The 25,607-nt window shown below is 43.2% G+C and overlaps 1 protein-coding gene across 1 annotated transcript in view; it reads left to right on the top strand.

Moving 5' to 3' along the window:
• Nucleotides 1-2,583: 2,583 nt before the first annotated feature.
• LOC126189022 (H(+)/Cl(-) exchange transporter 4) overlaps nt 2,584-25,607 on the top strand; it is a 163,247-nt gene continuing 140,223 nt past the window's right edge. Inside the window, exon 1 of the mRNA XM_049930843.1 lies at nt 2,584-2,601. The gene's annotated coding sequence lies outside the window, so the exon portion shown is untranslated. The remainder of the gene's footprint in view (nt 2,602-25,607) is intronic.

The raw sequence follows: 25,607 nt of genomic DNA, 5'->3' as shown, positions 1-25,607 counted from the left end.
CAAGGGATTCTCGATAATTGCGTCACTAGCAATGAGTACGAGCTAAATACTCTGGTAATCACAATTCGCTTTCGGTCCGTTTGTTCCTGTACTTGATCCTACAATCGAGAAAAACTCGAGAACGACGCTCGATTATTAAATAATGCACAGTATACGACAAGTTACTACCTCGTAGTAACACTATCCTCCACAAATCTATACAGGCAGCTGACACTCAACTACCTTAGTGTACTTATCCCAAAATATTCCACCAATACGCAACACCCAAATCCTTTGGCGTGTGCAACAAACTATCACAGGTATCAAAACGAGACCTTGACCGATACTATGGCTGACATTAAAAGTTTCATTACGGTCGTATCTACGATACACAAATACCAGTCTTCAAACTAAGACAGCGTGCCAGCTGCGCTACGCTAAGCCCGTCGCTCAAAGATCGCTTGACCACAAGTCAAGTACAAAACAAAATTACGAGAAGCTACATTCCAATAAAATTCATCAAACAGTTCCACTGACTGTGCCCTAGCATATTTACTACATCATCTAATCTTGCATTTAAAAATCTAAATCCACCCTTTACAAGCTTCCGAAACCTTTCGACCAAAATTTACCGATAATCTCCAACTGTCTTGATAGTCGATACCAAATTCTCATAGCAAAGTATCGATACTGACACACGTAAACGTGTCTCGACCCACACGCAGTAACATGACAGTCGCTTTACCGACTCAAGATCACGTACTCTTCGGCCCCTTGATAGTGACCATCTGCTTCTTTCCACAAAATCACAGCTGGTCCATAAATCTAGACAAACGTAGGGAACTACCATCATTCTTTAACAATCAATATATAATTTCCTGTGGCTGTCGTTTCGTTGTATAGGGGCCAGCTCGCCAGGATTATCTCTGGCGCGCGTTGCTGCTGTCAGCCACCGTCGCGTAGATGGTCTTCGCCGCTTCTGGGTGAACACTTGTACAGCTGGTTACAATACTGGCTTTTCTAGAACATATACACGCACACTGACTTTAGTTACAACAAATAAAGCATTTTTACTCCCTTTATCTGCTTTACAATACTTTGCTGCTGCCATAATTGAGACGATCACGTTAGTTACGTAATGCTACAATTTAAGTTGTTTTAAAAGTATTGTGTTCTCGTTGATACAAAATGTACTCTGCCACAGTCTCTCTTATTATTATTATTATTATTTTCAATTATTCCCATTTAAAAAGAGCGTTTGAACTTGAATTCCTTTATGATGATTGTTTATGTTTTTTCTGAACCCAAATTTTCTTCATGTGTTCACTGTGTTGTTTCTTTCGCTCCGCTGTCCATTTGCATCCTGGTCTCTTCTGTGTTGTGGTGTCAAATTTATATTTTTTGATGATGTTCCTGAATTCAGTTCTATTTTCTGCATCGTTTACTGTTATGTGTGCTTGTCTGAGGTCCTCTTCAACTTCTTATATCCATTTCCTCTCCCCCCCCCCCCCCCCCCCCTGCGTGAGTTGATGACTTTAAGAATCCGCTTTTAAATTCTGTTTTCATTCATCCTGTGGATATGTCCGTAGAACTGCATTCTTCTTTTCCTTATTGTATCTGTAATCTTGTCTGTGTATTTATATAATTCTGATGTTGGTCTCTTCTTCCAGATTCCTTGCTCTTGTATCGGGCCAAACATTTTCCTGAGAATTTTCCTTTCTTGTTTCTCTATTTCTTCGATTTTAGTTTGCCCACCTATTTGTGTTGTTTCAGAAGCATACAGTGCCTCCAGACGTACGACAGTGTTGTAGTGCCTCAATTTTGCGTTAATGGATATGGAATTTTTGTTATAATAGTTCCACGTGAGTTTATATGCTTTCTGTAGTTTTTTTATTCTTTCCTCATTGGCCTTTAGGTTGATCCCTGATGGCTGGATGATTTCTCCCAGGTACTTAAAATGTGGTACTTCTACGATTTTCTCAAGGGTTGTCACAACAGGCAATTTGTCTTGTGGCACTCTTTCTATGTGCTGGGTTTTCTCATGCGAGATTTGCAAGCCAGTTCTTTGTGCAATTTTGTGTAACTTCTCTATGGCGTTAGTGGCTTCTTTTCTATTATTTGTGAGGCTTGAAAGGTCATCTGCAAAAGCTAAACACTTCACATTGAATCTATTATCTTTTCTAATGCCAATTTGGATTACTTTGACTTCTTTTTCCCATGTCCTGAAAACTTTTTCAAGAATGATATTAAAGAGTCTCCCTTATTATTATTATTATTAATTCGTAGCATAATTTATTAAATTTTGGGGATACAATGAGTAATCTACGCATCAGCATTTGTCTGACTTTCTAATTCATTGTACTTCAGTAAAGTAAAAGGAATTAATAAATAAAAAGTCTTTAAAGCACTTCCAGAGAAACGGCAAAGGACCAAGGTTCGAGTATCGGTTCGGCATACAGGCCAGGAAGCGACAGCAATAATTCTGTTTCTATTTTCTTGTCTCTGTTGGTATCATATTTGTGTCTGAATCTCAAGCGTTTCCTTATTTGATTACTTGATATCTTGTTTGCAGGTGTTCTGCCCAACTGGACTCATTCCGTGTACGCTATCTTCAAGAGTAAGGTAAATAAATAAGTTGCTTTGCTGATCTTCAGAATTCCGTTAATTCTTAACACATTTGGATAAACATTCGCCAGAATGGTTTCTGCCTAACAGTAACTTTCGAATACTCTCTGAACCAAGGGCCGGCCATGGCATGCCAAACGGCTCGCGAGCCATGTGTGTGGACTGTGTGTGGGCCGAGACTTGGCCTGCGTCGCCTTTGTTCCGTCCTTCTCTGAAGTGCTCGGTATAGCGCGATATTTCACTTAGCATCGCGGTGAGGCATTTCGCGGTCGGCACAACTCTCTTCATTTCGGCAAAATCGTGACGTCACCGCCGTTTATTCTTCGCTATTTGTTCGTGGTATGATATTCACTGGTCCAGAGACGGTTTGCACAAAAAGAGGTAATCTAGCGATTTATCGCCGCATGCCTTTTAAACTGTATGTGAATGCCAGAAGAGAGGGATGAGAATTCTCATTATCTATTATGAAGTCGCTTAATCGATGGGTAATGCAAATTTGCTGTGAAACAACATTGCAATACCATGCAGGCAAAATTTAAGGATTTAGTTGACAATGAAAAAGCAAACCCTTACAGCGATCGCTAGACGGGATTCATCGTTCTGTACATCAAGCGGCACGTTGTGCTAAATGTACAGGCAAGGAGCACGTGGAGAAATTGGTGGTACGAATAATAAAATTTCTGGTGTCGCGTGGATTACTCCAATGCGGCAACAGTGGAACTGAACGAAAAGTACGGAGACTCTGCATTTACAATACTGCAAAGTACGTTGGTTAAGTCAAGGAGCGTCCCTGGAACGATTTTTCGAATTAAAATCCGCTATTGTTGAATTTATGAAGGAAAAAGGAGTGCGGAAACAAAAATTTGAACATCTGGAATGGATTGTAGACCTCGCATTTTAACTGGACTTGATTGTACACTGCCCACAGTATGACACTGCAAAGTAAGAAACAACTAATTTCTAATTTGATGGGTACGTATTTACATTCAAATCGCATTGCAGAAGGGTCAAATAAAAAAAAAAAAAAATAAGAAGCACTGTCCAGTTCCCTAAGCTCACGGGCGCTAAAGAAAATGCGAGCTTTAAGAATTCATTGCGACCTTGAAAGAATTAACAAGGATAGCTTTGTAAACGTTTTCAGGACACTGCCAATCTAACATCTCTTTTCGAACCGTTTTCGATACCATTTGCCATTTCTGTTGAAAGCGCACCCGTGCATGTGTAGACATAAATGATTGATCTGCAATGTAATTTTCGTTTTAAAGACAAATCCTTTTGTGTTAAAACTGTCCAGCTTATCTACATTTTTTTCGTCGGTTAGAGTTTCTCCAAAATGAGGTTACGAAAGTACTATAATATTTCGATCAACATGTGTGTGCGAAAGAGCTTTTTTAGATCATAAAACTAAACAAGTCATGATTAAGTGCCAACCTCGGTCCGAAAATATGTAGAATTGTCCGCGGCTATGCGAATGCCAAGAGTAACAGATAAAAATTGTATTATGTATTCAGCACGTCAAATTTAGTTAAATAATACTGAAAATTTGTTTTGTCTGTGATCTGTGTTGGTAAGAAGTGTGAAATATAAAACTAAGTTATATGTAATGCAACTTCATTGCAGTTTCCCCCACCCTACACTCAGACATCGTGCCATGGCGTTGGGAGAAGTGTGCAGGCAGCTAGGCTGGGCGCTATGGCAACGCATGCCAGGGCATCGTTCGTGAGCCAAATTCTTGGCTGCCCCTGCTCTAAACTATGAAATTGTTTTCGATTCCATTTTATAAACGCATTCTGCAGGTCATCTGAGGACCTCTGTGCCAAACTTTGGGGGGCATTGAATCACTCACACGGAATTTTGTTAAGAACACGAACTTTGATGCAAGGCTTATGAGTTAATGCCGATTTAGTATATTTGTCGCGGTAAGCAATAGACTTCAGCCATCTCTCAGTTAGTTGATGCTCTGCCTGAAAACTTTCAATGTACTTTACGAAAGTTGTTTGCACCTGAGGATTCGAATCCAGCATTAACTGTGAGCTGTTTGAACTCAATGAAACCAATGTGTTTTACGGTGGGGTGAGAGACTGTGGAAGAGGCGCTCTTCTTATCTGTAAACGTCGCTTTTCTAACAATAAACAGCCCCACAAAAGCACATTCGCTGCAATGTGTCGAAATGTGACGCTACGTATCCGAAGCATGTTGGCCGTGAAAGGCACTGATGTGGGAACACAGGATTTTGATGGTGCTGTGATAGCACCTGTGCGTGCTGTGCGACATGCTATTCAATTCACTGTCATTAAAACTAAAAAGGAAAGAAAACTCGCTATAACAGATCAGAAGCTGCAAGAAGTACCTTCACAACACATTTATGAAGTATAAGAACGTTACCGAGTCGTCGACAATACTGGATCAACAAAATTCAATTTAGAGGTGCATCCAAAGGAACTGTTCAAATTTTTATTTACAATGGGAATGCTATCTAGCATAGATGACGTAAAAATAAAGAACTTTCATACTTTGGTTACTTTCATTCCATAATGTCATTCTATCTATACTGGCCAAGCTGAGCTAACATTTTCAAGGTCCAAAACTGTCACGAATCATTAGTGGTGCGAATTCAAGAACATCTTGCAGAAGCCTGTTGAAAGAAGTGGGTATAGTAACTACAGCTTCTCGGTGTATTTATCTCTTGACGAAATTTTTCTTAAGCATACCCAACAGCTCAGTACGTAGAAACAATACCATAAATAAGAGCAATCTTCATTCACTGAAAGCAGCAATTTCTCACTTGTTAGGAAACAGCTGTTAGTGACAAGACATGGTACGCATCTCCTTCCCTGTCACTTACGATCTTCTTACGGCCATTATTTATTAGCTCTGCTACAGGACTGCGAGTGGTATACCATCCCTTGTAAAAGCAATAAACAGTCCGCCTTGACAGACTAATAAATTAAGTCACTTCATTCGTGGTGTGCGCACATTCAAAAACTACAGTTCCTTTCTGTCATTCTGTACCACTAACTTGCATTATTATTCTCAACTTACTCCGTTGTCCTGCATATAAGTTCTTATCCATCTCTTGTCCCGGGAGTCATTACCTAGCCCTTTTCAAATACATTTTCTCTTCTGCTGCCTACCAATTTTTCCACACATTCACTCTGAATCATCTGGCAGATCCCTTTCCATGCCACAAACCGACTTAGGTCACATATTGGTTAAAGTCATCATTATCGTCTGTATAACCAGTCATTTGACAGGCACTGCTAGTTAAAAGCTAGCTTCACAATTTGTCCAAGTCTCTCTTACGTCCATTCAATTTCCGTTATAGTAACAATTACGTCTTTCGCCCCAGTCTATTTCATTAGCGTCGGGACTAGTGGTCTGGTAACTTAATCCCGACAGGACCACAGAAATTTTCAGTTTGACTTCAATCTAGCCTTCACCTCTTAGCGATCTGAGGAGGCCACGTTACGGTGGAGGTCCTTTCTCCCCTATAGGATAACTAGGGTAGACAGACACACGCAAGTACAGTTCAATGACATGCACCCATCCACTGAGCTACACTAAATTATTATTGCCTGATCCCTTCGCTTGTTTTCCTGTCTTCCCAAGTAATTCCCAGCATGCAACTCTCCATTGCCCACTGCGCAGCCCTAAATTTTTGAATGGCTTCCACGTTACAACTGCCGGGTGGTTATATTCAAAGTTTAGCTGCTGACAGAGGTCCAGTGTGGGCTGTCATTATTATATGGCAGCGAAACTGGGTATCTATTCTAAAGCGTTAATGTGGAATCCATTTACGCCGAAAAAAATAGTTCTAATTTTGGCGCTGTGAATACAAAAAAGACTTATAGAAATGTTTCCATATGTTAGTGATTATTACAATATAAAATGGTGCAAGCTGTTCGAGATTCTGAAAAAAGTAGGGGTAAGCTATAGGGAGAGACGGGTCATATACTATATGTACAACAACCAAGAGGGAATAATAAGAGTGGACGATCAAGAACGAAGTGCTCGTATTAAGAAGGGTTTAAGACAAGGCTGTAGCCTTTCGCCCCTACTCTTCAATCTGTACATCGAGGAAGCAATGATGGAAATAAAAGAAAGGTTCAGGAGTGGAATTAAAATACAAGGTGAAAGGATATCAATGATACGATTCGCTGATGACATTGCTATCCTGAGTGAAAGTGAAGAAGAATTAAATGATCTGCTGAACGGAATGAACAGTCTAATGAGTACACAGTATGGTTTGAGAGTAAATCGGAGAAAGACGAAGGTAATGAGAAGTAGTAGAAATGAGAACAGCGAGAAACTTAACATCAGGATTGATGGTCACGAAGTCAATGAAGTTAAGGAATTCTACTACCTAGGCAGTAAAATAACCAATGACGGACGGAGCAAAGAGGACATCAAAAGCAGACTCGCTATGGCAAAAAAGGCATTTCTGGCCAAGAGAAGTCTACTAATATCAAATACCGGCCTTAATTTGAGGAAGAAATGTCTGAGAATGTACGTCTGGAGTACAGCATTGTATGGTAGTGAAACATGGACTGTGGGAAAACCGGAACAGAAAAGAATCGAAGCATTTGAGATGTGGTGCTATAGACGAATGTTGAAAATTAGGTGGACTGACAAGGTAAGGAATGAGGAGGTTCTACGCAGAATCGGAGAGGAAAGGAATATGTGGAAAACACTGATACGGAGAAGGGACAGGATGATAGGACATCTGCTAAGACATGAGGGAATGACTTCCATGGTACTAGAGGGAGCTGTAGAGGGCAAAAACTGTAGAGGAAGACAGAGATTGGAATACGTCAAGCAAATAATTGAGGACGTAGGTTGCAAGTGCTACTCTGAGATGAAGAGGTTAGCACAGGAAAGGAAAAAAAAATTACGAACGGGTCGTGGGCAGGAAACGTCAAACAAGTGAGAAATGCATAATGTTGATTTTATTATTAACTGCACTTACACAATTTGTTCAATATCAGCACTGTAGAGGTCTACAAGATACAGCGCCAGATTTGCACCTCGTGGCGAAAACACAGTGTAAATCGGTTCCGCCTTTACACATCAGCACATATACCAATTTTCTCTGCTATACGGCATTTACATCCCACACTAGACCTCAATGAGTAGCCGCACTTAAAAAGTAACTACCCGGTACATGCCTCTTCGTCATAAATGGGAACTAGCGGTACACAGTGACAGTAAGCTTCTCATTTCAGGTCCATCGGAGGCTACGTTTCGAAAACCCTATTTAGTTTACAAAATAGCACTCCAGGTCTTTTCTGCTCTTGTGAATAATTCTTTGTTGCTCATGCAGTCGTTGCCTTCGTCCGCCCTAAATACACAAACTCATCAACTGTTTCTGTGTCCTCCTCGTGAATTTGAGCTACTTTCGATATGTTTGTACTACATTATCATAGGCTTATCGTAATTTGTTTTCAGACTGCTTTCAGATCAGTATAAGTCCCTCAACATAAATATGTGTAATGCGCCTAGAGTGAGGCAAAGATCCTGTATCTATTGACTTTATAATCTAGGTTCAGTCACTAGAATCAGGAACAAGAATCAAGTATTTAGTAGTATCTGTCTGAAGCGACCGACATCTTTCCTTGACAAGTGAATCAATAAATAGAATAAATCTGGTCGTGGGAAAGGTAGGCGCTAGATTCAGACTTCCAGGATGAATCCTTAGGCTCCTTGCGGTAACCAGGTTCGGTAAGTTCTTTATCAGGCTACCTTTCGTTTGTCTGACAACCGTCTCTTACCAAGCTGGATTTGTGGTGACGATAGAGCAAATGCACAGAGAAGCTGCGCTTTTCGTTACGGGTTTGATTAATCCGCTCGAAAATGGCGCAAAAATAATCAAAGATACTACAAGAAAGGCACTATGCATTGCGGAGAGTCTTCCTCTTAATATTTCGAGAGCGCTCGTTCCAGTATCAGCCGAGAAAAATAATTAATGTCCTAATTTGTCTCTCCCGTGATGACCACGTAAGTAAAATTCAGAACATTCTTACTTGTGCGCAGGAGTATGGAAAATTCGGTTTCTCTGCACCTTCCACGAATGAAATAGGAAGGCAATGAAAATGATGGTGGTTCACCATGTTCCAGTGTACACATCTGTTCGTCGCTTGGAGAGGTAGATGCTGCTTTTCTCCTTTGTAAACTGTACCACTGTCCGCAGACTGGACGTAAAGGCAGTGGCGCTACCGCAAATTTCAGTGGCAACAGGTTTACGGTATTCTGTTAGCTACGACCTCAGAATTTCTAAAATTAGCTTATGTTTCAGGCGACATCTTTCTTGAAACTGCTCTTTGTGTATGTGGTCTCTTTCCTTGTCTCCATCAGGTACTTTTGTTGACGTTATGTGTCGGCTAATTGTGCCTCCTGACCCACTCTGTTGTGTCTCATCACCGACAGTCAACTGCTCGTTACTTAATGAGCTAAAATCTAGCGCACCTCTGTCGCCACCTTTCATTATGGTAACTACTCATAACAGTGGGCCAGATTTTTAGGGCGTGGATCGAGGAAATCACGGTCGCCTTTTAACCAGGTTCTGTTGAGTCGATAGGCACTTCGCTTGGACAGAAATTTAATCCGTCCCCCTTCATTTTAGCTACAATGAGGCTGTGGCGGCAGTTTACGAAGAAACGGAACCTTTTGACAGTGTGCCTCCGCATTTCTATGTCTTAAGCGAGACGTATCCGGGTTCACCGGTTTCGCGACTGCAGAAACCGCATGTCCTACTCTAGATGCAAACGAGTTTTGTTGGATATCTTGATCCCAAACGGACTGGATGCTGGGGATTCACAGGTGTCACATTTCAGAAACCGCTTCTCGTGAACTTTGTACCCTGAGCAGTCTCGCTATTACTTCATTACTCGCTAGTAAAGCCCTCACAATTTCTTAAACGAATCTGTGCCAACGGTTCACAGACTGTTTACGAACATAAACAAATAGCCAAGGAACTTTTCAAAATTTATAACTGTACGTGGGAAAAGGTTTGTACTATTACTAGCACGTGTTACAATTCTATGCTATTAATGTCATCGTCACCATCGTCATACATAAATCTTTCAAAAGACTATGTTTGTCTGAGCTTTTTTCTACATGATTTTTTATTTAACGCTGTCTTCTTTAACAGCTGGTAGGATATTCCTTCTATCAGAACCATCTTTCTACAAATTCCTGTTCCTCTGCATCTTACTCCTTCCGTTTTCCTGCAATGGTAGTTCCTTAGAATGTATTCATTCCAATTTGCCTTCCTTTTGGTGATATACTTCAATAGATTTCTTGTTTCCTCTACTGTTTTAAAGATTTCATCATTCCTGACTCTGCTGTCGCAGTTAATTTTTTCTCGTTTTTCTCTACAGCCAGATTTTAAAGTTTACTAAATGTTTCTCATATTTCTTCCTTGATGTCCAATTTTGTGAGCCATATGTAACTTCAACCCAACTAAAACGTTTTGAAATTCTATTTCATAGATAAGTTCCTACTGTTTTTGTTGTCAGTAATCCTTGTATTTTTTTTTTTAAATAATTCCTCTCCATAAACTGTTCCTATATCTTCAAACAAATTTCCAACTGCATTAAGCAAGCTTTCTAAGTATGTGAAGTTGTTCACTCATTCGAGATTCTTTCGCTGTTATGTTGTATTTGCTGTGCTGTGGGTCTTTGCTATTTTGAACACTTAAGTGTCTAATATGTTGAATCACATTCCAAATTTTTCTCCTGTTTTTGTTATTGCCTTCATCATTTCCTGAAATCTTTTTCATTTTCCACTGGAACCACATAATAATCTGCATGTTTAATAATTTAATATGTAGACGATCTTGCGGTGCTACAGAAACTGAATTTCTACTTGAGTAGGGTACAGGACTCAGCTTTTGCACGAAACATGTGACCGACGACGAAGTACAGTTCACCGAAGAAGAGTGACACAAGATCCTTATATAAAATTATTCACACCAGAAGAGCCATCAGGATCTGCCTTTTATTACAATACTCGAACCAGTTATGAATCCTCGCTGAGGGAACTTTGGAGGAACGCAGTGAGGGAGAAAATCTTCGTCGGGTGTTTTTCGTTACACAGTATTTAGTTCATTTCTATGAGGATAGAAATAAAGTCTGTCAAGCGATACAGAAAACGTTTGAAATTTGTAACGGATTATTAAATATAAACGAAATCTATGCGCAGTTTCGAACACGAACAACAATCAACTGTGTAAGGGAATGACGACAATGAAAATTTGTGCCGGACCTGGAATCGAACACAGATTTCCTGCTTTATGCGAGCGGTCACCTTAACCGAATTGGCTATCTATGCACGACTCACGCCCAGGCCCAAACCTCCCTATCTCATCGTTTCTACGTCACAAACTGTACTTGTACCTGTACAGGAGAAAATTTAAATCGCTGCCTGGTATAGGCGGTTAAATACGATATTGCAGTGCCTGTGTTGTTAAGAAGAACGATTCTTCAGACATGCAGGCCGTTGCAGCCGCTCGGGTCCATCTCTATGTCTTTTCAATTTCGTTAAAATATTTTAAGTGTGAGACAGCCAAACACGTTGAGGAAGTTAGCGTGTTTTGATTAATGCGAATAAAGTCGTATTTAAGAACAACCATGAGCCGTTGATGAAAAAAGCCCTTATTCGCTAATAGTTTCCATCAATTATCATCATTGCAGCATTATTTATACCATTCTGAATCGAATCGTTCTTATTACACATGAAAGAATGAAATAAAAATCAATTCAGCACTCCTGAAACGCCCGTGTGTAGCATAACTCATTATTACTGCCAACAATAAAAGTTATTAATACATTTAAATAATCTTAGTTCACTGTCTACAATGATGATGCATCCTCCTATGTGGAGTTCACCCTGCAATTAATGTGTATCTTGTAGTTCAGCAGAAACAAATGTGTACGGCTCTCGGTAGCTTCCTCCTTTTCGCTACAATGAACTGGCTTATTCATGTTTTGATCGTAGCTACGTAGAGCCCGTTCGAAAGAAAAATTCACTTCAACCGTTTGTATGGAAATGCACACGCACCGTACAGTCAGAGCACGGGAAAGGAACAGCCTCTTGGAACAGTGCTGGAAGCGGAGCGAGAAGCATTCACGCACGAAGTTCGTGGCGTAGGAAGGCGGTAGCAACGCTGCGTAAAATTTCACAGCGTTTGTTAATTCTCACCGGAATTGTCGGCTCCGTCCGCCGCTTCCAGGAAGTCGGGGCAGTCAACTAGTGTTACTTGTATTCGCGTGCTGATTGGACCTCGAGATTGCGGAACTGGGCGACATACTGGGTTTTTCTGGTACGTTGGGAGCTTCCAGATACGCCGCGGGAAACTGTAGGTCAGGCTATGCTCGTTTTGCACAGTTAAGCAAACGAGAGGATGACCGTCTCAATCACACACATCCATGCTCGAGGCAGGATTCGAACCTGCGACCGTAGCAGCAGCACGTTTCCGTACTGTAGCTCCTACAACCGCTCGGCCACAGCGGCCGACTGACTGCCTCACGGAAACTGCACTCTCAGAGAAACTTATTTGCAGACGCGAATCTTCCGTCCATGAGTTTTGAGATAGGCTCTACACATGTATTTGATCAATCTTATTCCCTTATTCACGAGAGTGGCGTTCCCTGTGTCGAAATTTTCTGACCAGCCTCCATTTTATTAGTCAATGTGCTGATAGCAAAAACTCTCGATTGCTTATGTCCTTAACTCGCGATAGTGTGCCAGTGATCCAAACGCCGGTACTCACGTCCAATACCGGTGGCGGAAGAAATTTTCGCCGCGTATTAAAATTAACATGAGCAATAGTTGATAGTGTACGGTTCTGATTAACAGCCTGTGACAGTATCACAGATTCCAAACAAGTTCTTAGTGTCTCTTAGAGCGAGACTATAGGCGTTGTTGGTAGTAACCAATCTACATCTACATCATACTCCGCAAGACACCTAATGGTGCGTGGCGGAGGGTACTTTTGTAACAGTAACTGAGTCTGCCAACCCTGTTCTACTCGCCTATAGCGCGTGGGCAGAATGATTGTCGGTAAGCCTCTGAATTGGCTGTAATTTCTCAAATTTTCTCCTCGTGGCCATTACGCGGGATGTATGTGGGGGGAAATAATATGTTGTCCGACTCTTCCCGGAAAGTGTTGTCTCGAAATTTCAATAGTAAATCTCTCCTTGATGCATAACGCCTCTGTTGTAACGTCTGCTAATGGAGGTTTTTGAGCTTCTTCGTAGCGTTCTCGCGTCGGTTAAACGATGGCGTGACGAAACGCGCCGCTGTTCGTTGGATCTTCTCTATGTCTTCTATCAGTCCTATCTGGTAGGGATCCCAGATAGATGAACAATACTCAAGAATCGGTCGAACAAGCTTCATAAGCCACTTCCTTCGTAGATGAGTTACATTTCCTTAAAATCCTTCCTATGAATCTAAGTCTGGCATCTGCTTTTCCCACTATTGTTTTATGTGGTAATTCCACTTAAGGTCGCTCCTAGATGTTTTGCTATATATACTGTTGCCAGCGGTTTGTCATCAATAGTGTAGCTGAACAGCAGTGCATTTCTTTTACTATGTATGCGCAATATGTTATATTTATTTACGTTCAGAGTCAGTTGTCGAAGCTTGCACCATTCATCAATTCTCTGGAGGTCATTCTGCAAATCGTCACCATCTTCTGGTGTTGCTACTTTGTTATAGGCAATCAGAGAATCTACGAACAGCCTTCAAGAGCATCCGACGCTTTCTACTAGATCATTTATGTATAATGTCAACAGTAACAGCACTATCACATTTCCTTGGGATAGTCGGGAAATTGTCGCCGGCCGCGGTGGTCTAGCGGTTCTAGGCGCTCAGTCCGGAACCGCGGGACTGCTACGGTCGCAGGTTCGAATCCTGCCTCGGGCATGGATGTGTGTGATGTCCTTAGGTTAGTTAGGTTTAAGTAGTTCTAAGTTCTAGGGGACTGATGACCACAGATGTTAAGTCCCATAGTGCTCAGAGCCATTTTACTCCGGAAATTACCTTTTCATCTGTAGATTTTGTTCCGTTAAGAGGGACGTGTTGAGTTCTGTCTGCAAAGAAATCTTGAATTCAGTCGCAAATCTGCTACGATACTCGAGAATCTCGTTTTTTTTTCAGTAAACGCAGTGTGGGACTGTGTCAGATGCCTTTCTGAAGTCGTGGTTGATGGGACACATATGTCTTTAAAATAATACGCAGTTCTGAGCGTTGGGACGTCCATACCTCGTATCTGTCTTGTGTTACGATGTAGCGAGATAGTTTCAGAACTAGAAGAAAATTACAAGGTATCTCGGGATGGATATATATATGGCTGTGAGCTATCAAATAGGGCAACCTGTGTTACGTGGCACAGTGCGCCTGTTTCACGCAAATCAGATCAAATCATCATCCTCTCCATTCCAAGAATGACTGAAGTAACTGTGTTTTGTTATGCATCATAGACGTTGTTTTGAAACATTACTACACACCCAGCTAATTCAGCTAGTTTGTTGATGATTTGTATGTAGCGGGACGTATTTGGCCCAGAAAATTTCACATCGTCTAGAAAACGTTGGTGTGTCGTATGTCAAAGCCATCTTCAGATACTTGTGAATTTGTGTGCGATATTTCATGTTTTTCATTGGCATAAACAAGAATAAATGTATTTCAGTACTGACTTGTTATTCTTTGCGTAATTGCCATCCCGATAAAAGCATTTTAAAATTAAAAAATCCTAGGTTCAGAGGAAAACATGGATGTAGTTAGCTTCGTGGGACACATCTGTCCCACTTTACCGATTTTCAAAATCGGTATATCTTAAAAATTTCGTGGCAGTGCAAGTGTATATTTGTCGCAAAGGGGAACAGTTCTTGACCTTTTATTTTTTTTTAAATATTGCTATTTGGACAGCAAAATAACTGATGATGGCCAAATCAGAGAGAATATAAAATGTAAACTGGCAATGGGAAGAAAAGCGTTTCTGAAGAAGAGAAATTTCACATCGAATATAGATTTGAGTGTCGGGAAGTCTTTTCTGAAAATATTTTGGTGGAGTGCAGCCATGTATAGAAGTGAAACATCGACGATAAAAAGTTTAGGCAAGAAGGGAATGGAAGCTTTCGAAATGTGGTGCTACAGAAGAATGCTGAAGATTATATGGGTAGAACTCGTAAGGAAGAACTGAATAAAAATGGGGAGCAATGAAATTTGTGACACAACCTGACTAGAAGAAGGGATTCGTTGGTAGGACACATTCGGAAACATCAAGGAATTACCAATTTAGTGCTCGAGGTAAGTGCGGGGGCTAAAAATCAAAGAGTTAGCCCGAGAGATGAATACCGTAAGCAGACTCAGAAGAATGTAGCGACGGTATTGCTGTGCCTGTGTTGTTCTGATTACAATGCAAAGTTCCTTTGGTCATGCATGCATGTCCAAAGGAAGAGGCACGGCAGCGCCCGAAGCCGTTACGAAACGTATCAAATGAATTCGCAGTGGCGAATAAGGACAACCATCAGCTGTAGAATGCAATGACGACTGTGAAGATTTGTGCCGGACCGGGACTCGAACCCGGATTCCCTGCTCATCGCGAGCGGTCGCCTCACCATTTGGCTATCCGTGCACGACTCATGGCCAGGCCCAAACTTCCATATCTCGTCAACCATCTGCCGATATCGGGCAAGCGACTTTCAAATACAGCGCCTGACCTGTACGGGACTTTACATAATGGATGTACGAGTACAGGTCGCAGACGCTTGATTGACGACGTATGGAAGTTTGTTTCTTCCCGTGAGTCGTGTACGGTAAGGCAAATGGTAAGGCAGCCGCTCGCGATAAGCGGGAAATCCGTGTTCGGGTCACAGTCCTGCACAAATTTTCATTCTACAGCTGATGGTAGTCCTTATTTGCAATTGCGAATCCATTTGATGTATAAGAAGGATGTAGGCTGCAGTAGTTACTCGGAGATGAAGAGGATCGTACAGGACAGAATAGCATGGAGAGCTGCATCAAGCAAGTCTTCGGACTTAGGACCACAATAACAACATGCCAAATAAATTTTAACTATCAAAGGGTTAAACACCTCAAGAAGAGCTTTCAGGGCACCAAATGCAATGGCGGTTTAAAACGCGTGTAACTGAAGACAAAATTTTCGCCTTCCGAAATACAAGAAAATCATACCTACATATTTAGAAAAAGAATATCCTGCTATAGTTAGATAACTCACGCTTGAAAGTTTGCCAGGAGGCTAATCGAAAATGTACGCAAATATACTGTAACACGTAAAACGTCTCCATATTCACCTAGTATACGAACAGAACTAATCCGTTGCATTGCAAACAGAATACCAATGAAAGTTTTAAGCTGCACTGTTGTAAGACGCGTATATGTTTATTGTCAAACCACAATTTATGAAAGATGTTTATATTTTATTAATAGGATTCAGTAGGAATAATTAATATTTGTCATGTTGGAAATATTTGTGGTAGCAGGGAAATTCTGCACCAAAGTTTTGTTGGCAGGAGAGACCGCACATTGATATAATTTTAATAAGGGCGGGAGAGACTGCGTATGGGTGCATTTTAAGAAAAGAGCGGGAAAGACGGCGCATTGATACATTTTGTAATGGTAGCAGGCATTGTCTGCAGCAGAAAGCATTGTTGGCGGGAGAGACCGCACTTAGCGTTCGTAGGAAGCCAGTAGTGAACGAGAAGTGAAGCGAGTCGGTAGCAGGTCTGAAGCGAGAGGTTGAGAGGAGCGGTGTGCCTGCCAACCACCAGTTATGATTTACAAGGGATTATAAACGGATGTACAGAGACATCAGCTAAATATTATCATAAGAGGAACTAATATTATAGAATTATTTTTTGGAGAAACTCAATACTACTAAAGGTATGTTTGCGCAGTGCTAGTTGAAAGGTTATTGTAAAAAGTAAGTCCCATTTGAACGTTCGTAAAATCATTTCATTCAGAATATAATTAATTTTTGCCAGCAATATTCCATTACTGATTATAATCCATCCCAAAAACAACAACGTAAAACTTTGCAAAATTTTATTGTTGTCAAGAAAAAGTTTGCCTATGAATTACGTAACTTCAGTCAAATTAATTAAAGAATAACGCCAGCTTTGCTGTAAAGAATAATGTCAGCTTTGGTAATAAATGCAGCCACTTATTATGACAGCCTACCAGCAGCTAATAGAGTATAGTAAAACAGAGTAAGTATATTAATCTCGCAGTTCGATGTAGCAGTCAGATGGCGATCCAGTAACATAAAAAAGGTAAGGAACAGTTTTGGGTTTTTGCATGTAACGACTGAGGGCCACGACGACAACACATTCTATGTTTCGTCGAAACAATCAGAAAATCACTTTTAATAACCAGCATTTAAATTTATATGCGAAGATTGAGAAAGAGAATTAATTTCAAAGGGAAGATTTCATTTGTTATTGCTAAGCAAGAGATAGATATCCTAAGGTAATGTTTCATAGGTTATTGAAGAAGGGAAGGTTGCGTAACAAAAGAGATATAGAGGAGGCGGGAAGGTTTCACTGTTTTGGAGGGATCGGTACTGTGCTGTACTAATCAACAGTCATCAAGTTTATATTCACTGGAGGAGCAGGAGTGCAACTGTTAACATACTCATACGTCTCCCCCTATCATTCTTGCGAAACCCATATACACCTACATTTCGAAAGATACACTTCCCGAGTTACTGAATTACGCTCCACATCTTATTAGTCAGAGCTTCTGTAGTCAGAAATATTCGTATGTAGTGCTTTGAATATCTGAGAACTAACGTTTCCGGGGAAACGGTGCAGGCTTTTTTAATCAAATTACTTACACGACAACTTCATTTTTTTATCAAATGGTTCAAATGGCTCTGAGCACTATGGGACTTACCATCTTAGGTCATCAGTCCCCTAGAACTTAGAACTACTTAAACCTATCTAACCTAAAGACATCACACACATCCATGCCCGAGGCAGGATTCGAACCTGCGACCGCAGCAGTCCCGCCGTTCCGGACTGCAGCGCCTAGAACCGCAAGACCACCGCGGCCGGCCCTTTTCTTTTATCAGATGACTCACAAGACAACTTCCTTTCCCTGTAAGGCCACATAAATATCTTCTGATGACGGGTCTTTTCAATAGAATGAAGGTTTGCCACGTAAGATTATTTGTCGCCTGAGACACCGTTACAGCAATTTCAACGGTCAAATATCGTATAGAATTTCACCTGTATTCGTTACACCAAAGCAGTTTTGAAAGCACAGTAAGCAATACTTGTTCGTCGATTAACGGTAATTTCGCTTTGTACATAACCTAGCTGAAAACTTGAAAGAAAGAAAAATGGTTCAAATGGCTCTGAGCACTATGCGACTTAACTTCTGAGGTCATCAGTCGCCTAGAACTTAGAACTAATTAAACCTAACTAACCTAAGGGCATCACACACATCCATGCCCGAGGCAGGATTCGAACCTGCGACCGGAGCGGTCGCCCGGCTCTAGACTGTAGCGCCTAGAACCGCACGGCCACTCCGGCCGGCCTGTAAACTTCCCGACAGGTTAAAATGATAGGCCAATCCTGGACCAGGACCCGAAAATTGACCATTGGCTGGCAATGCTCCTATGACTGAGTTCTCCTGCTATATCTCACTAGTTCCTCTCACCGCTCCAATTCTGCTCTTACCTTTGTCGGTAAGAAGATCCACTGCGTAGTGCTGGATTCGATTCCCGCTCCGGCACACAGTTATAATCCGTGATGAACACTCCAGTGTTTCTTCTATTGATGATAAGCATCTTGTTACACTGCACATGCCACAGTTTCTGGTAAGGTTAGTATACTTTTTATGTTTACTCCTCCACAAAGAGGCATAGTAATTTGTTTACAGCATTGCGTGTTCCACGTTTCTTATTTTTCATTGTCACACTAAACTAATCCTGCTTAGCTAGTCCAAATTGAAGCCGCTGTGTTACTTTCCAGAACTCTCATTAGATCAGTTATTTAACGGCCACAACTCTTTTGTTTTGCTCAACCAGCGCTTCGCTTGTCTTCTATTAATAGGTGTCTCTTATTTCTGGCAAGGTATATATCAGATATAGTCATACATATCTCTTACGAGTCCAGGTGGAAAATGTTTTAGTTGTGGTTTTAACGTCTTGACTAAAGCGATGTCGCTCATATTATCCTTTTAACCACATGTAAGGTAATAAATGGATGGGTTCAAATGGGTCTGAGCACTATGGGACTTAACTTCTGAGGTCATCAGTCCCCTAGAACTTAGAATTACTTAAACCTAACTAACCTAAGGACATCACACACATCCATACCCGAGGCAGGATTCGAACCTGCGACCGTAGCGGTCGCGCGGTTCCAGACTGAAGCGCCTAGAACTGCTCGGCCACTCCGGCCGGCATGTAAGGTAACAGCTTCTTCTGAAGAAGGCGCCCCTAGTAGGCATTGAAAACTAGTTAACGAATTTTTAATTCTGTTTGCAACCGGTTGGCTGGCAGTTTCTAACATTGTAATTAATTACGGTTGCTGAGCACAGCCGTGTTCAAAACACTAATTTTTCCATTCGTCTGTAAGAAATTCGTGTTAGTATTTTGCAAATGTGATTTTTTAAACTGGTAGTTCGGTAATTTTCACACCTGTAAGCACCTGCTTTCTTCGGAATTGTAATTATTATATTCCTCTTGAAGTCTGAGTGTATTTCACATGTCTCATACATCTTGCTCACCAGATGGATGAGTTTTGTCGTGGCTCTCACAAGACTGCCAATAGTTCCAACGGAGTGTTGTCTGCTCCCGGGACCTTATTTCGACTTAGATCTTTCAGTGCTCTGTCAAATTCTTCACGCAGTATCATATCTCCCATCTCATATTCATTTACGTCCTCTTCCGTTTCCATAATACATAATATTGCTCTCAAGTACGGCGCCCTTGTACAGAACCTTTATACACTTCTTCCACCTTTCTCCTTTTCGTTCCTTGCTTAGGACTGGTTTTTCATCTGAGCTCTTGATATCCATACAGATGGTTCTCTTTTCTCCAAAGATCTCTTTAATTTCCCTTAGGCGGCAACTGCCTTACCCCTAGTGATACATGTTTCTACGTCCTTACATGCGTCCTAAACGCAAATGGCAGATAGAGAGCATCTTATTTAGTCTGACAGACGGGCTTTAGATACTGAAAATACGAAACACTCGGAAGAATGACATTTATCAGAGTCACTGGAAGGATCTTAGGGAAACGATATTTATGCGCGGAAGAGGTAAGCCTTGTGGTACCGATTCTTGAATTCTTCGTCGGTCTGGAATCATTACCAGATAGGATTAATAGGGGAGATAGAAAAGATTCAGTGAAAATCTGCACCTTCACGCGGGAGCATGCTCATCAGCCTCCAGCGGCAGACACTTCAAGAGAAGCGTTGTATGTTACTGAGTGATTTACTGTTAAGATTCTAAGAATGAGCGCTCCAAGAACAGCCAACCAGCTTATTACTTCGCGCGACGGACATCTCAAGAAATGAATATGACGGTAAGATTGGAGGAGTATTACGTAAGTGTGAAGACAGGCTTTCTTCCCAGACATCTTTTACGAATGTACGAAGGAATGGAAAGAGAAAGATTAAGAGAGAGAGACAGAGAGAGGAGACGAAGAAAAAGAGAAGAAATGATGGGATGTGTGTGTGCGTGTGTGTGTGTTCAAATGGCTCTGACCACTATGCGACTTAACTTCTGAGGTCATCAGTCGCCTAGAACTTAGAACTAATTAAACCTAACTAACCTAAGGACATCACACACATCCATGCCCGAGGCAGGATTCGAACCTGCGACCGTAGCGGTCGCTCGGTTCCAGACTGTAGCGCCCAGAACCGCACGGCCACTCCGGCCGGCTGTGTGTGTGTGTGTGTGTGTGTGTGTGTGTGTGTGTATGTGTGCTTGTGTGTGCGTGTATGGCTTAGTGGGTGGATAGGTGCGTGTGTGGGGGATGTGGGAGGGGGTGGTGGTGAGTGGGTGGGTGTCTGAGAGAGAGTGTGATAGTTTAAAGAAAGTAACCTCGGCCACACCAATTTGAGAGAACATATTAGATATGTTTTTTAAGTGACCTGCCCGTAGATTGCCAAGTGAGACGGTCAAATCGCAGTATAACACGATAGTTGTCGTCAGAATTAGGCGTTAGTGTTTACGTAAACGAATTCTGAGCAACCCACAGGTAAAACATTCCGCTGTTACTCGGCAGATACAAGCACGAGTATACATTTTTTCCAACTGTCGGAAGTCCGTTTGCCTTCCCTAGAGAACGCGACGTTCAGTGTGTATTCAAGCCGTAGATTAAATGATCTAATACGCGGTCTCTTCAAGAGAATGATCTTTTACAGATCTCTATGCCTGTCGAAACTGTAGATGATCATAAAGAGTCCTCATCTCATCGTACGCAGTTTGTGATGTTGTTTCTTCAGTTACTCGACTGTCTGATGTAAAATAAAATGTCATATGGCACTTTTGGGTGGAGACCACACGGGGTGCTTTCAGTCGCCCAGTTGAAAAGGGTTTTGTTCCTCAGCTTTCCTTGCAGATGAGTGAGAGTTGTCTGAAGTGTGTTTGTAGGGTGTAGGTTAGTGTAATGGAAGGATGTATAATGTAAGGTTTGTGTGGTATGGTCATGATGAGAGGAGGGAGAGAGTGAAATGTCGTACCGGCGCATTACTTTGTCTCTTAAATAGCCCCAAGAGGACTGCCGAACTTAAGGTCCCCCAACCGACGGACGGATTACCATGTAAAGATTCTTTTCTGTCCTACTCTGTGCAGGAAACAACACACTTTATGATTACTCGCGCTATTGGTAACGAGGAGACCGGCGGAAAGAAACGGGCGGTTCCGGTCGTGACACACAGCAGAGATGACGAGTTGAATTAATAGCCGACACAAGTCCTGAGAGTAGCCACGTCGTCTAACCGTATCCCGCAGTCCAGGGGAAAGTCCAAACTCACAAAGTGTTAATCAAGGTCAAAGTACTCTGCTATTTAATAGTGCGTACGTTAAGCCTCCAGTGACTTGCAAGAAACCGACCGCAAGCGCAGTGCTGCGGTATTTAGCGGTGAAAAGTCGTGAGTCCCCTCACGCGCTTGTTGAGGGCGCGAGCCGCGGCTGTCGCCTGGAACCCGACTATCGCTGACGTGTTCTCTCTATCGATATCCCTGGCTAGGCGGGGAATCCGAATCACCCTCGGATACCAAAGTGTCACATACTTCATTTCATGAGATATTGCGGAGAGGCTTGGAATTTAATCCGGCACACTGGTGCAAAGACTGATGATCAAGAACATTATATGTAGACCTATATCTACATGATTACTCTGAAATTCACAATTAAGTGCCTGGCAGAGGGTTCGTCGAACCACCGTCAAGCTATTTCTCTCGAAAAGAGCGCGGGAAAACGAAGACTTATTATGATGATAGTTTCTCCCTATGTCGGTGGGCACAAGCAAACTTCGAGGGTTGGAACTTTAATAGTGGCAACTACTTATTTACGGCTCGTACAAAACAGATAGGTGTTTCACAGTTTTACTAACCTTCAAAGTAGTCACCAGCATTGAGTATAACCCGTTGCCAGCAATGTAAGAGTCGTAGGATACTCTTAGCAGTGCCAGTTGTGTTGACAGTTCGAGCGGCGCGTTCTATTGCCCGATGAATTCGTAGCAGTTCTGAAGCGAATGCCGTGAAGTGTTTCCTTCAGTTTAGAAATCAAGTTGAACTCACGAGGGCTTAAGTCAGGGGAGTGCAATGACACGTTCCACATCATTAAGAAGTGTCGTATTCATGATCTATGGAACAAGTACTAATCTAATCTAATCTAATCTGGTATAGCACTTAGCAGCCCCATCGGTCAAACAAATCAGTAACAGCTTGCACTGTACGTGCTTGAGCATCTTCCTGCAAAATGATGATCAGGTCCTGCAGAAAGTGTCATCACTTCTGTCTCTATGCTGTTCATTTTTGGAACACAACCTACGAGCAGCTTAGCACCGCTGCACCGGCTTTGCCACCTTCTTCCCTGTAAGTACATTGGTAGTGTTCAATAAATGCGTTAACGATGTCGTTCTGATTGGTCACCTGCAGGTCATGAGGTGTGATCAGAGTGTCGATGAGCTGTCGATGAGCTGTCGATGACACCGTCGTTGGTCAGACACTATGTGATGCGTGGATGGTATTTCCAACCCGCCTGATGGTGGCGCCTAGTCTGTATCAGCACCTTCTGCAATTCATGGGGTGCCAGCGCAATTATTCTCGCTTTAGGTCTATGCCATTCCATCTGGTTCTCTAGGGTTGGATGTTGAGCGTCCAGATCTCGGGGGATCGCATGGCGAAAGCTGACGGCGCTGCGATGCCGTTCGCCCACGTCCTTCCCAAATCTCATCAGTGTCCTCCAGATTACCGGTTTGGCACAACCCAGCCACCGCGTCAACGTCAAGTAGTAGCTGGGAAGGCATCAGCCCCTGGCTGCCTGTGTCTCGATGACTTGTTGGCGACGAGGTGGGTCGTGTGTAGATGAGAAATATTCAGTTTCCACAGTGCACGGATGCGCCATGCAGACTGTGGCAGGAGGATCACGCAATGTTGCTTAATGCGCCTCGGGAAAGGTCAGTGGCCAGCGTTTGCCGTCCTGTATCGCAGGTGTAAGATCCTGTGAGACATACGTTCTGTCTAGACGGCTTGCAGAATGACTGGTAACACAGGTACGGCGAGACTGGATACCATGTTGAACTTTCCAGGTATTGTGGAGGTCCTACGCCACTGTACATAGTTCCTGGCCCGTAGTACAGTGGGGAACCTGATCTTTCAGGTGCAGTTAAAATCAGCTCCAAGCTGGCAGTGCTCGTGATGCCATAAAAAGAGGGAGACTATGTCCTCAGAATGAAACTGTCACTTACATATCGTTGGTCGGTACCCGATGTTGTGTAGACATTAATGAAGCACGTCGTCCATGACAGTGACTGCCATACCCCGAGCAGATGGAAGGCAAGTGACAGCTGTGACAGGAATCCCTTCACAGATGTAGATGGATACTCCACGGCCCGTGGGATCATCTGTGGAGGCGTGGGCGATAGAGCCATTGATATCCGGGAGATTGGCCAAGTGAACTTCCTGCAGGAGGGCGAAATCAATATCAGAAGTCCGTAAAATCTCCCACACAAGAGGGATTTTCACCTGTGAATGGATGTTCGTCGCTATATGATAGGCCAGTTGACGGACCACTGGCGGCTGAACCACCGTGGCATCAGCGGAAGTACGTGAGTGTCATGGTGGAAAATCATCCCGCTCGCCCCTCAGAGGGTCAGGGGACTAATTGGCTCTGAGCACTATGAGACTTAACTGCTGAGGTCATCAGTCCCCTAGAACTTAGAACTACTTAAACCTAACTAACCTAAGGACATCACACATATCCATGCCCGAGGCAGGATTCGAACCTGCTTCCGTAGCGGTCGCGCGGCTCCAGACTGTATCTCCCAGAACCGCTCGGCCACTCCGGCCGGCGGTCAGGGGACAGTATGGAGCGGCACAGACGACGCAGGGTCCCGTAAGAGGTCCTGCTCGTCGACCTCCTCTTCTTGGCGTGTTGTGGAGGCAGGCACCGGCGTATCGTACGTTTTGTCATGACATGGAGCAGTGGTTCGCTATGTAGTTTCGCCTGTGCAAAGTCCATTAAATAGTTCGTCGTCCTCACGGTACTGTGTGGGGACGGACGCAGGTATACAGGTGGATGTCAAATGGTTCAAATGGCTCTGAGCACTATGGGACTTAACATCTATGGTCAGCAGTCCCCTAGAACTTAGAACTACTTAAACCTAACTAACCTAAGGACAGCACATAACACCCAGCCATCACGAGGCAGAGAAAATCCCTGACCCCGCCGGGAATCGAACCCGGGAACCCGGGCGTGGGAAGCGAGAACGCTACCGCACGACCACGAGATGCGGGCCAGGTGGATGTCGCCGCGCTCACACCGTCTCCTTTGGCGGTGGTGGTTTCTGGGGGCGTCGTTCGGGTCGACGGCGGCCTCGTCTTTGGACGAAGACAGTTCGGCGCCTTCTCTTGCGACGTTTCGGAAAACGTTGTTTCCGTGTGAGACCTTCCGTGTTCGACGACGGCAAGGAATCGTATCGCTCTGGCAAGAAGGCCGCCTTAGGTACGATGAGCAAGTCGATCTTCATCTTGTTGCCGAGATTTGGGTCAGCGGCCTGAGCGTCGGCTCCGTCGGGGCAGGATCGACGGCAGGCCCAGGAGGCGGGCTGTCCAAGGCGCTATCCGCTGGGATATCACCTGGCTCAGTTGTGGCGTCCAGGAGTCGTTGCGAAGCAACAGGAGAAGCGAGAGCAGTGGCGTAGGTCGCCAGGTCGCCGGTAGCACAGTTGTTTGCGACGCGGGTGGCCGGTCGGTGGCTGGATGTTGCGTAATGGGCCGTTGTAGGCATTCGGATCTAAGGTGGCCTTCTTTGCCGCACCTGGAACAGGTCCAGGATGGACCATCATACATAATTATTGCTTGGCATCCCCCAGTCTGTAGATAGAACGGGACTTGGTCCCAGAAACCAATGGTGACCTGTCGGACGCCGTTTAGGACGAAACTACGTCCATTTCTCCGCAGTACTGCCATTGATAGTACAGTGACAACTTCTTCTGCTGGAAGTTCGAATGGCAATTCGAAAACGCGTACGCATGCCTAAGCCTGCGTGGCCCCAATATTGCAGTCAGCATGACAGAATCGGAGTCTCGCGTAGGATGCGTTGTCTTGCCCCGTCCATTACGATTTTGACATCAGTGTAATCCTATGATGTCGGTCGCCGGGATATTGATTTCATCTCGCAGAAAACGCTCCGCCTCGAGTGCCTTGGGTCGGGCAGAGTCGTTGCAGAAAGTGAATCGGGATATAGATTTACAGTAACGGTTCGCCATGTATCGTAGACGCTACCACCCAAACCTCCAA

This window comes from Schistocerca cancellata, chromosome 5 (genome assembly GCF_023864275.1).
Source record: "Schistocerca cancellata isolate TAMUIC-IGC-003103 chromosome 5, iqSchCanc2.1, whole genome shotgun sequence".
NCBI classification, from domain to species: domain Eukaryota; kingdom Metazoa; phylum Arthropoda; class Insecta; order Orthoptera; family Acrididae; genus Schistocerca; species Schistocerca cancellata.
Note: the sequence above shows the minus strand (reverse complement) of the source record. Positions and strands in the feature narration are given on the sequence as shown.